This window comes from Amblyomma americanum, chromosome 4 (assembly GCF_052857255.1).
Source record: "Amblyomma americanum isolate KBUSLIRL-KWMA chromosome 4, ASM5285725v1, whole genome shotgun sequence".
Taxonomy (NCBI): Eukaryota; Metazoa; Arthropoda; class Arachnida; order Ixodida; family Ixodidae; genus Amblyomma; species Amblyomma americanum.
The window spans coordinates 215,132,937-215,140,158 of NC_135500.1; positions in this window are offsets into that span (position 1 = coordinate 215,132,937).

A 7,222-nucleotide genomic window follows, 5' to 3' on the forward strand; every position below is an offset into this window, starting at 1 on the left:
TTATAACACATGCTGTGTGCACTCCCAAAAAATTCTTAAACAGAGAAAAAAGAACAAGAAAAGTAAGCTTTTACGAGCACTATAAGAATTTGCTAGCAGCCCTATATAAGACTGCTATACGAGGCACGTGATAAGTATTCATCAGATTTATTATACCACAAACGTATGGTTCAGCTTAAAACTCATTTGTATGCCTCAAAAAAATTCACGAACAATAACGTTAAAGGCACAGCCACTTGGAAAAGAACATCGTTATTGGCTCTTCGTAGCCCAAGCCACATGACTGATTTCTACAGCGAAGAGAGAACGAAGAAAGATGCTTTTATTATTAAGACTGACGACATGATCATCACCACCTGGCTTATGCTGTCATCGAGAATATGAAAATGCATGAAATGCTTTCTAATTAGAACATACCCGCACACGTCAAAACCACTGATGTGTGATGACACTTTTCGAATGGCCTCTGAGGCCATAGGGTTAGCGCAGAGATGCTGAACTAAATATCCAGATTTCTTGCGCGGGCCCCCGACGTGTGTTTTAATTTAACAGTCTGTTTCGTGCACAAGCTTTTTCGGGGAAGTCCACACGTAAGTTGTTGTTATTACGTTAACGGCAAGAGTCTACTGTTATGACAAACACATCGCCGGTAGGGTGGGCAATGCCGCCTTGCATGCCGTTTGGTCGTCACGCAGCCAACTGGCTGGTTGGGCGTCTACCCTCGCTGTATTGAAACCAAGCTAAGCCATAAGATTAGCTTAGTCGTTCCTTTTTTTTAATTTACTTGTGCACAATAGTATCGTGTCGTCAAGTATACACCGGTCTTTCCTAGCACGAAGGCCACGATTTGCTGCACTCTAGTCTGTTATTACTCACTATCGTTTAAGGCGCTTTCCGCTAGCCTCGGAATCAATTTCAAATATGTCAGATACCACGAGCAACACTTGCCGCCTGTTACTTCCTGCCCCGTAAAAGAAAACATCGCCCAGTCGCACGCTTCCACGTTTCCATCAAAGCCATGGTTAAGTGACACTGATCCGTACTAGGAGGTCCACCCATCCTGACTCTCTAATAATCTATCGGAAACAGTAAAGAGTTTTATCCATCCCAAATGACCCTGCAGGATTCGAGAATAAGAGATGCATTCTGAGCACATATCACGACGTTTCTTAACGTAAGAGGCGGCGCTCTGTAATGATCACTGGAGATGTCCGCCCGGTAATCTATCCGGTAGGCTAACTCAAGATGAGCGCGATGAAGACGAAGCGAAATTCACATTCACACGAAAGCTGCAAAAAGCTGCAGTTGGCATCTTTTCGCAGCATTTGGCCTGGAGCTATTCTGTCCACATCCCTGATTATATTCTTATATTCTTTGCAGAATTTTTGGCTCTTGGATTGGCCCTGCACAAAATTCCATGTCATGTGTCTCACGTTATTATTCTCGCTGATTGTTTGTCAGTTTCAGTCTCCCTTGAAACATCACAAAAAGATTGTCTGAGCCGTTTCCTGCGATTTTCTGTCCAATGCACTTTAAAGGAGGTCTGTTTTGTCTGGGTTCCTGGCCATGCAGGTATTCATCCAAATGAGGTGGCTGGTTACTTCGCAAGGTCGGCTCTTGACGGGTCAGCGACACATCCTGTCCCGAATTTCAGCCTCTTGGCGATTTCCAGGTTTCAGCGGTTCCAACACATATCAGCCAGGTTACATGATCCCTTACAAGATACCACTGATTATCAGCCCTTAGTATATAATTGGAACGTCCGTTCGTGTAAAACCAGGCTGTGTGAGGTATCAATGACGCGGTTGCGGTGCAGGATTCCCAGTTTGAATTTGTATCTATGCAGGTGTGGGTTGACACCGACAAACCTATGTGACGCATGCGGGGAAGTTGAATCTGTAGACCATTTTCTCCTCTACTGTCCACATTTCGCACTTCAGACGAAGATTCACCTAGAGGTTCCTCTCTCCTGGTTAGGGCTCCCGTTATCTCTATCAGTGTTATTATCGTTCGGTGCAAGCGCCAAAGGATTTGCATTGGGTTCAATTTGTGGGATTCTCTATGATTACATAATTGCAACTGGTAGGTTGATTTGCTAATTCTTTTAAAATTCTTTGAGCTCTTCTTTTTTCACCAAACTGCTGTCTGTTATTTTACTTTAAATATTCTTCTGTCCTTTTTATTGATACATTTCTCAAAATTAACGCTTGATGCTAAAATTTTGTCGTAATCTGCTATGGAAATTTCCTTGTTTATGCCACTACACCCTGGCCAATCCCCCCATGTGGGTATGTGCCATGCCTTAAGAGGACGAAGAAGAAGAAGAAGCATTCACACGAAAGTCGCGCCGCACAAAAGCACACACACAATTATCACAGCATGCGTTCACAGCCGTGCCCCTGTGTCGATTTAAACGCGACGCTTTCGTTGCATTTAACGCCGAGGCTGCGTGACACCAAGGTTCAAGTACATTCAACATAGAGAGGGAAGAGCCCTGATAACGAGATCTCCCATGGAACTCCACGTATTTTATCAATAGTACATTAACCTTCTTCTTCTTGCTCCACAGCCACATCGATAACACTCTATTCTAGCTTCCTCTTTTTGTTGCAACTTTTTCCTTCTACTCCAGTCTCGATAACGTTATGTTCTATCGACGCCAGTCATCCAGACATCAGACAACAGGAGAGTGTGAAGGGTAGTCCCGATAGTCGCACCGCATTCAAGAAGACTGTCGAAACAAGCTTTTGCAGACGCAAAATGGATACGATGTGCCCTTCAACGAAGACCAAAGGAAAGAGGAGAATCGAGACCGCATTCTTAGATTCCAACTTGAAACTGTGATGTGCCCGTGATTCCTGCGCCGATCTATCAACCGCTTCATTTATATCAAGTCAAGCCATTGGAACTTGACAGTGGACCTTCTAAGCCGCAAGTATCTCCGAAAGGTCTTCTCTACCGGGCGAAAGCGCTCAAGTATGAGCCACGCCAGAGTTGCTGCAGCGCACTTTTCATCGCCCATGATCTTTGCGTTAATAGCATGCTCTCGGAGGCAATTCGAAGAAATGATATCGGATTGATATCGCGGTTGGTGTAGCAATTTTTGTTCCATGGTTTGTTTCTTTTGTTCCTTCTTGCCTCAAACTGGCTGCACAGCAGCGCGAGAAATGGGTTAGCGGTTTGTAGTTTTCCTTGATCTCTTCACTCTGCTTAGTGCTACGAATGGAGTGCAGTAGCCGCGGGCGAACAGATTTCGACCAACGTGCCCCAAAGAATGCGCGCTTGTTAATGAAACACATTAATTCTATCCGTTTCGCATATGGAAGTCGTCATATATTCTTTGCGTACGCTGTGTAAACATGCCCACAAGCACGCACGGTTATGAATAAACCGCTTACCTATCCTCGTCATTATTACCAAGTTTAGTGATTTGAGCTGCATCGCTGGCCACGTACCCTCAAGCAGAACGCATTTTCCCCAACAAATTTTCGATTACAAGAGGGGCTCTCTACGGGTGCGAGTTAACCGAATCAAATGCGTATCGTCGAGGCAATGGAGGATGCCTTTGCAGGGAAGCAATTTTAACGTCACCAGTGTTTTGATGGCCTATTGCGCCGCATTTGTACGCGCCATGACTCGCTTATTTTTCTTCTTCTGTTCTTTAATGCAACTCTAGTTTCGAAAATGCGCTTGCCCAAGCTTGTTTCAGACTCATTTCGCCGGCATAAATAATGTAATAAACTGTGTAAAGAGACGTGATGCAAGAATTTAAGCGGCAACCTGTTAGGCTGCAAAGGGATTTGAGAACCCGGCCGATGAAGAAATCCACACTGAGAAGGAAGGGGAGGGGGGAAGCCGGCTAGGAGAAAGAGATTGCACTCCTTACGTCTATTCCTCTATCTCTGTTCACGTTTGTTTATTAGAGTTTTCTTAGTATTTATCTTAGTTTGGGGCGACTTCAATCTCGTCCCACCGACAGGGTGAATTGATCGCGATCGAAATTGAAAAATAGCGCCAAATAGGGAGGGCGGGTGCGCCGATGTATTGGTGCGAATTGGTACACGGTCCCACATTAGGCCGGCCTTTTGCCTCCTCTGCACTAGGGGTGATTGAAAAAGACGCGTCCTTGCCGCGTACGCATTACGCTGCCACGCATCTTTGTTGATGGTTTATTTCACGACAGCTCCGCATTTATGCCTTTGCATGCTTGCTTAGAAGAAACGCGCAGGCGCGTGCTTTGGCCTTTTATATTTTTTACAGATCCTAAGAGGTTCTTTTTATTCGCTAGGAGTTAAAATTTTAAACAAGACGGCTGTTCCGTTCTGACGCTGTTTCCTACTGGGGCCGGCGAAAGAAATCCCGATTTCCGATGCTTCTTGAAGTTAGGGGTAACGGTGTTTCAAGTTTTGGTTGGTTGGTTTGGTTTATAGGCTTTAGCGTCCCAAAGCGACTCAGCCTATGAAGGTCGCTGTAGTTGAGGCCTCCGGATAATTTCGACCACCAGGAGTTCTTTAACGTGCACTGACACTGCACACTACACGGGCCCCTAGAATTTCGCCTCCATCGAAATGCTGCCGGGACCGAACCCGCGTCCTTCGGGTCAGCAGCCGAGTATCATAACCGCTGAGCTACCGCGGCGGCTGTTTAAAGTTTTGAGCTGACGGAAAAACTTGCGGCTGTATCAAGACAGGAATTATCAATTGGAGCTCGCGACATGCCGACGCACTTGAAGCATATTCGCCATTATTCGCATAACATTACATCTAGGCTTGACATTCCATCCCTCTGGTCACTGCCGGATGTGCCGACATTGTTTCAAAAACGTGACCAATTTAATGGCCTTATTGCGTCCTAAAACAACTTTTATGTTAGCCGAAGCGTTCGGAATCTACACGCATATGCAACTCACTTGTCATTGCCCTCATTATCGCAAGACCGTCTTTAGAGGCGTGTATAGCTCCAGTACCGCGTTGCAAAATAACGGTACCGGAGCCAACTAGCACGCATCAGAGAGAATCACTGAAGGCAGAATCTCAGGATGACGGCCTGGCGTTACTCGTGAGGAGAATTATGCATGAATCAGCCGCCCGTGTGTTCTGTTAGGAAACCTCGCGAGTGCTGGCAGTGGCTGGTCTTGCTCGTAAGCACCGTCAAACTTTTCGCGTTACTAGCATTACAGTAAAGCGAGGCGTAACGCCTAAGGATGGGATAAATGGCGCTAGTAAGTGCGTACTGAAACACGTGCCTCGCCCTGTCGCTTGGAAGAAAAACGAATAGAGTTGTGAAGGATGCAAATTTGTTCGCGGCATCGAAGCCGGATCCTAAACACTACAAGTGGCACGCCCGCGAAGAAATCCCCAAGTTGATGTGAAAGTCTCGCACCGGCACAGAGGCCGGGATCAGATAAACGATGGGTCACGTGACAAAACCGACCCGTCCAGATTCTACAAGTTACGTTTCACCGTAGTAATTACAGGGACATTGGCGGCGTGGATGGCTGAGGGAGTCGTATGGCGGTTTCCGAGCCGAACTAGAATAAAGCGTGACAGAACGGATGGTCGGTGAGGTTCGTAAGCCGACTCGTTATGCAAATTCGCCTACAGGAACACAATTCACTGAGAGCAGTAAGCTTTTCTATTCATTCTTTATAGCGACATATCTCTCCTTATACGTGGGCATGAAAAATAAAGATGCACACACTTCCAACTTCAGCACACGCTGCCACAAGCTGGATTCGTGTGGCGAGCCTAAACTGCATTCGACGAGGTTCCGCCAATGCGCGCTCTGCGTTTGCTTTCGCTGATGGCAGTCCTTATTTAGCTGTCAGCGGTTCAATATTTACAAAACCTTTCCTCGGGCCGCGCAGCCCCCAGCCAGCACAGATTCTTGACATCTCATTTAATGCATCGCGGAGGCAATCTCTATTCTCAGTTGCGCGCAACTTTCGCTTTGTATTTGAAGAAATAGCCCATGGCTTTGCTTTTTTCCCAGGGCATCCGAGTCTCTGTCCCCAACCCACACAGTGCTCGTCCAGGTTGTATCCCAGTCCATTACGGGTCTGGAGAGTATTTCCTTGTTCGCTACCGCAGTGGCAACGAAGAAGAGCAGAGGATTTCTCTCTCGACTCGCCCGATCCGTCGATGTTATTGAGCCGCGTGCGCTGAAAGGCGGCCTCTTGTTAGCTCGAGAACACGCGCAGTTCTGTTCGAAGCAGAAAAGTCGGTTTATACACCTGGCATTCACGCCGCGCCGTCACAGTGGCTAAGGCCTATAGTAACCTCTTAGAACCGAAAAGCCGAGAATGATGTGACCTCGGTGGCTTTAAAATCGTTAAGGTATCGGCACGAAACACTAAGGTACAAAGCACCAATAACTCGAATGCTCCGCATTTGTATGACATCCTCATTAAGACAACATAATTCATTCATTCGAAATAAATCAGTCCGCGTCATTTCTTCCAGCTGTAAAAAAACCGCCCGTGCATCTTCAATACTCGCCGCGGTGACTCATTAACTATGGCGTTTGGCTGCTGAGATAGGTCGCGGGTTCGATTCCGGCAGCGGCGACCGCTGTTAGATGCAAGCGAAATACAAAAACACCCGTGTGCTTTGTGACGTCAGCGCACGTTAAAGGACCCCAGACGGTCAAAAAAAAAAAAGTCTGAAGACCTTCATTACAACACCCCCCGATAGCCTGAGTCGCCTCACAAAGTTAAAGCCCCCCTGTCCAAAATCAACAACTTTATCTTCAGTTAAGTCGACCATTAAACTACCTCCAACTCTTTCGTGCCGATCTGGTTCCTAAGATATTTCATACCCAATACTTTCGAAGTAAAATTAGCCCTCCTCGCATGTCATGTTATCTCAAACATATCATTCCTACAAGGTCGACATCCCACTCTGCAGAAGTAATGTTTTCTTCAAGTCGATTTTACTATGTGCATTGCGTTACGTGTGATAACAGTAGGCCAGTTCCGTTCTGTGTTTTATGTGTGTCTGCAAACGCTCCTTCTCAAATGCACTTGGCTATGAGTGTATACGAAATAAGTGACAAATAAATACTTTAAACAGGAGAAAACTCGGGTTGTCCTGCATAGCAAGGCGGAAATTTGGGCGAGTTGGTAAGTGTTCATTTTCGCACTCAGCGCAACACGAACGGGACACAAGACGAAGACTAGCACAAACAGGCGCTGACTATCAACTGTTTTTTTTTTATTGAAGAA